This window comes from Sander lucioperca, chromosome 24 (genome assembly GCF_008315115.2).
Source record: "Sander lucioperca isolate FBNREF2018 chromosome 24, SLUC_FBN_1.2, whole genome shotgun sequence".
Taxonomy (NCBI): domain Eukaryota; kingdom Metazoa; phylum Chordata; class Actinopteri; order Perciformes; family Percidae; genus Sander; species Sander lucioperca.
Genome location: NC_050196.1, coordinates 19,538,781 through 19,547,067, shown reverse-complemented (window position 1 = coordinate 19,547,067; position 8,287 = coordinate 19,538,781). Strand labels below are relative to the sequence as shown.

General features: G+C 39.6%; 1 long non-coding RNA gene across 1 annotated transcript; it reads right to left on the bottom strand.

The window, feature by feature from the left end:
• Positions 1-686: 686 nt before the first annotated feature.
• Positions 687-2,264, bottom strand: LOC116061887. Its single transcript, XR_004107831.2, has 3 exons — positions 2,164-2,264; positions 962-1,021; positions 687-868 (listed from the first exon to the last, which is right to left on the bottom strand). It is a non-coding gene; the product is annotated as an uncharacterized LOC116061887 (long non-coding RNA).
• Positions 2,265-8,287: the final 6,023 nt, after the last annotated feature.

Genomic DNA, 8,287 nt, shown 5'->3' with positions numbered 1-8,287 from the left:
CGCTTTGCTGCAGTAGCTTTACTAAAATGCTCCGCATCACCAATGTTGTAAAGAAAACTGTTGTTTGCAAAAACATTTAATGTGACACAAATAATCTGCTGGGATGTAGAGCATGTCCACGATGGGTGACGTTAGGGTGACGTTAGTGATATGATATGAGGATGATAAGGTTATGGAGGATACATAACTGATAGACTGGGAAGAAAAAAAACGGTACCGCTCAAATAGGTATTCTGGAAATTAAAATGCGTCTGGGCCTCAATATCATCTCCTGACGTATGTTTAACTCCCTGCGAAGTAATACAGCTTCTACATCACCGGGATCGTCGACAAAAGGACATTGCATGTTTTGAGAAAAAAAAACGTTTTATAATCTGCCTAACATGGTTAATAAACCAACCCTGTTTTTTTATTCATGCCGATAACAAACTGCGCTAAAATGCGCCTGATACAGACTGCAATTATGAATGATGAAATGAAAGAGAGCTGTGTCAGAGGGAGGAGACTGAAAGAAGAAAACCTGTTCCCGACCAGGTTAGGTTCACAGAGTCCGAGGTTAAGTTACCTCTCTTTCTGAAACGGAAAACCCAGAGTTACCCTCATCTCAGGGTTAACAAACTCAGAGTTTTCACTAAACCTGCTTTCTGAAATGGACCTGTCATTCGGTACCTCCATTAGTTGTATGTGGGTTTGTGAACTCCTTTGCTGCCTCCTTCTTAGCCTCTGCTGGGCTCCCTCTTGCTCTGGGCTATCCTTTTCTCAGCCATCTGATCCACGAGTCTTCAACTTCACCCAGGCTATACAGACCGTAAAGCAGGTTCTCAGGCTGGCTGTGGGAGAGCTGTCTGGTCTGTTGATCCTTGTCAAACTGAACACAGAATGAGAGCCATTACATGGGTGAGAAAGATGTGGTAAGGTACAGATGATAACGTGTGATACTGTAGGGTGAACATCTATTTACTTTAGCTTTCTTTATCTTCTTGATCTTCTTATCTTGGTATCCTCCTTTCTTCCATCTTGCCTAAACAAGGATTAAAGAATTAGGGTGAGATTTGAACATTACTGTAACAGTAGTATACATAGATTTATTTGTGGAGGCTTGCCAGCATTGACCACCAGGTATTTATTTATTTTGATTTACAGCAAACAATTAAACTTAAAATACATATTTAATTACAGACTGAGTGCAATTGTCTGGAGGGAGAAACACTTATAAATAGAGCAGGTAGCTTATATCTTATTTCTGAATTTGTTCAATTCCCTGTCCATTTATTTTTATGTGGAAAGCGGGAATGGAAATATTCTCTCTGGAAAGACAGAATGGTAATGTTACGTTGGACACACTGAATCATGAGTGAAAATAACGATCACGTTCAAATTAAGATGTTGTGGTCCACAAAGCAGACGCTCCGTTTAATGTCATGTTGTAACTTGTTACACTTGTAAGTCTTAAATGAAGCCGGGGTAAAATGTTAATTACAACGTGTGGTTCACTGTTCATAAAGTAGAACCAACGTAAAGTTAGTCAGCTGAGATAACTTATGTAAACTTGAGGCATAACCTAGCTAGGTGGTAACGTTAAACGGCGGGTTACCGGTTAGTTAACAGTAATGTTAACTACTAGCGTTAGGAGCAACGGAGCGTTATAACGTTTCTTTAATTACTAGTATTAGCTAGTACCCAGCTAATCAAGCTGACCTGCTAAACTGTCTACTACTAACATTACGTTACTTAGCAAGTTAACGTTACTAAGCTAACTGCCACCTGTCTTTGTCAGGTCCATGTTTGCACGAGGAAATAGGAACATGTAAACATAGTTAGTAAACATGGAATGTTGACGTTAATAAATTAACGTCAGCGTTAGTCAACTGACAAATATAACGTAGCTAGTTAACTGTTATATATTTAGCTAGCTAGCTAGCTAGCTAACATTACGATTGGTGCATGGTTCACATTCAAGGCTAACGTTACATAAGGACAGTCTTAATGTAACGTTAGCTAACGCCAGACACACTTTGATAAGGCACATAAACGGCAAATGCTAACGTTATCCCTGCTGACATTTTAAAATTGTGAAACGTATGCAAGTGTTATCTTAACTCGTGTCCAGTTGATATCTCGTGAGGAAACTGCATGTACATAAAAAGAAAAGTATTACTTTACCTTAAGTGAAAGCTGAATGTGAATCATCGTGGAAAAGTCCTGACTCCTGCGTTACATTATTATCCACACTGTCTCTGCGTCGAGATGAGTTTGACGTTAGCACAGCCATAGATATATATAAAGGCTAGATGTCTTACGGTGGAGTCTCTAACGTCATCACCGGCAGCCATCTTGTCACAGTCAAGCTTTCTTGCGGGCTCTGTGGTACCTGATGTAAGGTGAGTGATCTGCACGAACACAAATACTCTTATCTCGCTGAAATCTTGACGGATTTACAAACGGTTTGGTTTCTTACAAACGTTATTAACGTGGCTATAATTCTGGATGCTTGAACATGTTGAAATTGCAGTTTTTCTTTTCGAAAAATGACTTAATTGTGCACCATAGTTGTGTATCACTACTACTTGCGCAAGTTATCAAGGCTGAGACCACAATCGAGCTGTTTTACTGACACCAATAACGATTTTATGATGACTAATCTTTTGTCTAAATTACAGTCTTTGTGGATGTGGTTGTAGTTATTAGCTGGCTAATAACAAGAAGCTGTGAGTGTGGTTGTAGTTATTAGCCTAGCTGGCTAATAACAAGAAGCTTTGAGTGAGACCTAGTAGCAGCTAACGTTACAGTTTAGCATAGCTATGACATAATAGTATTACAAGATTGTTGTTGACCCAAGGCTTTTTAGAAGTTTGTTTACACAATCGCTGACTGTTTCTTTTGGACACCTTTTTATAACTAGTTTAGTGTGGTTGTCTTATTCTAAAGTACATACATGCATACATGCACACATGCATACATACAATTACCCCAAACATATGATAATTTAGGTGTGTATTTTTGTCCTTACCGTTAATATTGAAAGAAGGAAAAAAGGGTTGGAAATGTTGACAATAATTTATATATCTGGGTACGTTTCTCACGTTTTTTAAGGTTTCCCAAAACCGGAAAGATGAGGAGGCAGTGGGAACTTGCCCTAAGAAGGGACGGTTTTGTTGTCTCTGACAGGACACTCTGCAGTGAGCACTTCAGGAGTGAGGCCTTTGACAGAACGGCGCAGAATGTCCGGCTTAAAGATGGTGTTGTGCCAACCATTTACAACTTTCCAGCTCATCTTTAAAGGGTATGTGTATCATTGACCAACAATAATTCAAGGTGTATAAGATTGATATATCAATATGTGATTAAATGTCACTTTAGTTTTTGTTACTGCAAGTTATATAATGTGTTGTTTATTACAGTACATTTTAGACACTCAAAACTTCTTTACTTACGTTTATTTTAGCTGGTAGCAACAAGAAGCACAACCACCTCCAGAAGAGCGGAAAACAACCTGCCAATGGACTTGTCTCAGGATGCACCTCAACCTGATGTTGTGAGTATTTGCATGTGGAATATCAAACCAATGAGAGCATCATATGGCTTATTATATTAAATCCTTTATCTTGGTGGTACCCAGAAAGGTCTATGATGGTGTTAGTAGTCTAAGAGCCCAATATTATTTGAGGTGGTACTCTGTGTAAAAAGTTTGAGAACTACTGGCTATCTCACTTGCTCTGTCACTCATACACTTGAATGAATAAACGTGTGAACATTGAAACTACACCCAGGGGTAGGCAACCTTTTCAATCAAAAGAGCCAACCCAGAGTTGGGACCAGCAAGCAGAGCTGCTGTCTGTATAAAATCCTCCTCCTCACCTATAAAGCTCTTCATGGTCAGGCCCCTTCATATCTTAAAGAGCTCATAGTACCCTATTACCTCTTTCGAACACTACGTTCTCTGAATGCATGGCTACTTGTGGTTCCTATAGTCTCTTCAGTTACCAAGCTCCTCTCCTGTGGAACCAGCTTCCAGTTGTGGTTTGGGAGGGAGACACCCTCTCCACATTTGAGAGTAGGCTTAAGACGTTCCTCTTTGATAAAGCTTATAGTTAGGGCTGGATCAGGTGAGTCCTGAACCATCCCTTAGTTATGCTGCTATAGGCCTAGACTATCGGGGGTTTTCCCATGGTGCACTGTCTCTTCCTCTCTCTCTCTCTTTCTGCACTCATTCATGTCCCATTAATGCATGTTACTAACTTCACTTCTTCCCCGGAGTTCTTGTGCTTTCTCGTCTCGCAGGTTCTCATGGATCCTAGTGGAGCCTCCTGCCATGGTCCTGCTTGACTGCCATTGCCAATACTGTTGTTGCTGTGCACCTGTGTCTCTCTCTCTCTCTCTCTCTCTCTCTCTCTCTCTCTCTCTCTCTCTCTCTCTCTCTCTCTCTCTCTCTCTCTCTCTCTCTCTCTCTCTCCCCAACTGGTCGAGTCAGACGACCACCCACCTAGAGCCGAATGGTCTGTCCTAGGTTTCTGCCTCTTAACAGGCAGTTTTTTCCTTGCCCTTGTCTCCAAAGTCTTGCTCATGGTGGTACTGTTGAGTCTCTGTAAATAATGTTATAAGGAGTTCGGTCTAGACCTGCTCTATTTGAAAAGTGTCCTGAGATAACTTTTTATGAATTGCCGCTATACAAATAAAATTGAATGAATTTAATTGAATTTTTTGAATTTTTTATCTCAATCCTCCATGTGTATACCTCCACAGTAGTGTAGTTCTCTCTACAGGGTGGGGATTTCAACATGCAGCATTTCTTTATGTATATTTGTAAAGGGAAATCTTGTACCTATTTTTTATTGCAAATAAATGTCACTTTTATAATAGTCTAAACTTGTTTAAAATAAACATGTAATAATTCAAATTATTTTATTATATTAGTAATATACATATAAAAGTATATTAGTAATATACATATTATAAAAGTGTGTGTGTGTGTATGTATGTATATATATATATTGATTTAACATAAATACCTTGTGCTTGTGTATATTCATTGCACCTATATTTTCTGTTTAATGTTAGTTTCATATGGAAATCCATGGTTATAATGATTCATAAGTATGCAGTGTCATAACTACATCTCTGACGTTTATAACAAACCAAACCGTTTGAAAATCGGTAGAAAATTGAGCAAGTTATGGTTATTTAAAAAGTACATGCACCATTAAAACACAATGTTACCAGTGAGCGAGCTGACTGTGGCAAGATGGCCGCCAGGTGCGGACGTCGACCTCCATTGGCCAGCAGCGCGGACGAGACATCTAGCCTTTATATATATCTATGAGCAAAGCTCCCATGAAGTCTTCTTCTTCTTCGTCTTCTTCTTCTTCTTCTTCTTTGGGATTTTACGGCAGCCGGCATCCAAAAAGTTGCATTGCTGCCATCTATGGAACTAGCACCGCAGTGCATTATATCCTGTTATACAGTCCAGTGTCTATTAAAAATTTAAACAAACAACGTTTTCCCCTCCCACTTGATCCTACTTCTAAAATACTCTTCAGAGATACTTCTTCCAAACCAATTTCTCGCAATTCTCTGAGTAGATCTAGTCTTTGTCGGTCATAATTTCGACAACAAATCAAAACATGATGCACTGTCTCAGGTTCCTGACATGAACACAAGCCACTCTCCCCCATGAAGTCAAACAACATCATTGGTCAAGATCGTCTCTGCCCAGCATGATTCATCCAATGATTGTGCAACATTCAATTATTTGAATCTGCGCGCACTTTCCTGAAGCACATAGCCTAGACTAAAGAGACCATTTCTGTTTACATTTCTGTTTTTTCAACCATTTTAAGGTCTTACATCGCTTCACGCCCTGATTATCAATGTTCACGTTGATGCTAGAAGCCTTGGTTGAACTGTTTAGCCCCATCCCTTCCCAGTCTTTCACACATTGCATGTATTGCTAAATTGAAAGAAAATATATTGCACACCAACTTTATTCATACCCTGTCTTTATTCACTGTATATTACCTCAGCCCATGAAAAACTCTTTGTTCCCTTTGACCTGTAGAAAGTGGGGAGAGGCAAAATGATTTGAGGGAGCAGTAGACTGCACAATGACCTTGCATTTTGTTGAACACTGTGACTCACTTTGGGTCTTAATATTAAGAAAAATTGTTTTAACAACAATTTTAACTTCATAAGGAAAATAACATGTATGCTACATATTCTATTTTAAGTACACCAAATACATTAAAAAGATCTGTCCCGCATGCATATTCATTTCTGACTGTGGGGAATTGGGAAAAACGGTAAAAACGTCCCCAAATTTCTGAATTGCTTATTTTCATGACATTCACTGAGCCTTGCCTAAAACAGTTTGGAGTTTGTATTGGAAGACTCCAACGTTTTTAAAGTGGATTAACAACCTTTTATGAAAAGCCTACTCCTTCAGTTTTGAAATGAAATCACAGATAATTTCTGTCCGTGTACACAAATCAATAGATTCAATTACGTGAACATTTCACGAACTGTCGTGAGACTGGGTTGGCCCGGTGCACAGACCCTTTTTCCCACCGTTAAACTAGCAAAAGTGGATTTGTACACGCCCTAAACGCACCTGCGCCAGGCGCTTCATGCCTTCGGGTCCTAAGTCTTAAAGTGCCCATATTATGAAAAAAATCACTTTTTCTGGGATTTGGGGTGTTATGTTGTGTCTCTGGTGCTTCCACACACATACAAATTTTGAAAAAAATCCACCCATGCTGTTTAGAGTGAGATACAGTTTCTGAATGTGTCCTGCCTTCAGTCTCTGGGTGAGCTGTTCAAAATCGGCACGGCTTGTGACGTCACAAGCCGAAACGAGAAGGCTAACCGCAACCACTGGCTCGTAGCGTTAACATGCTAACGCTATGGCTAACGCTAGCATGCTAACGCTATCATTCTACCTCGTTCTCAATAGCAAAGCACTGCTACAACACACACAAGTTCACCATAATCTACAAAAGAACTACTTCCATGTGCGCCCTCATTTAGAAGTCTCCCAGCTAATCCTGCCTTGTAACTGACCCAAATTGTAGAAACAGCCTTTCTTTTACTGTCTATGGAGCTAGCTAGCTGACATGATCTACATCTGAGCTACTGGGCATGTGCAGTGCAATCAAAGATAGTACAGAAGAAGAAGAAGAAAAGAGGTCTCACTCTGTAGCTAAAACAGAGACCAGGTGAAAAGAGGATCTGCAGCAGTGAGAGAGAGCACTGCAGTACAACACAAATATGGTGTTTTTTTGAAAATTAAACCATGTAAACCTATTCTGGTACAACCTTAAAATACAATTATGAACCTGAAAATGAGCATAATATGGCTGCTTTAATATTTCAAGAAACAAAGTCACAATATTTAAAAAAGAAAAGTAGTAATATTTCCAGAACAAAAGTCATATTATAACAGAACATATAAACTTAAAATGTACAGAAAACTTTTACCTACTTTTTTTAAACTGTGTAGTCAGTACTTTTAGCTACTTATTTTTTACTGTTTAGACAGTATGTAGTTCTAGCTAAATTATTTTAATCAGTGGAAGAACTTCAACTAAGTGGTGTTGGTCCCTGGATGGCAGAGGGCTTTAAGCTCCAGGTCATGTGGGGATCAGCGTCCATTTAATCCTCCTCTGGAGAGAGAGAGAGAGAGAGAGAGAGAGAGAGAGAGAGAGAGAGAGAGAGAGAGAGAGAGAGAGAGTGAGTGAGTGAGTGAGTGAGTGAGTAAGAGAGAGAGAGAGAGAGTGAGTGAGTGAGTGAGAGTGAGAGAGAGAGAGAGAGAGAGAGAGTGAGTGAGTGAGTGAGAGAGAGAAAGAGAGAGAGAGAGCGAGAGAGAGAGAGAGAGAGAGATTGTTTGTTGATTTCTAACAGGGCTTAAGGTGCAGAACTAATTTAAGTGCCATAGCGGCAAGTAAAGAGTAAAAGCAGTGTGTACTTGTAATCCCTAAACCTTTACACCTGGCTTCGCCAGAACAATACACATTGGCTTATGATATGTGGAGGTAACATATCTCTCCTTTGCCTGGAACTTTGGATTTTGGAACTTCCTGGGAATCCTGCAGGTCTTTTACGATCTTCAAGGCTTGGTAAAACAATCTGAAATCCATCTTGGATCTAGTCCGGAAACCTGGATTTATCCGGAAATCATCCTTCACATCAGAACTTGGAAGCTATTTCAGGATTTGAACCCTTTAGGGACTTTGGTAACAATTTATTCATATTCCTACTCTTGACTTGGAACATCAAAAATACTGTGATATCTTTT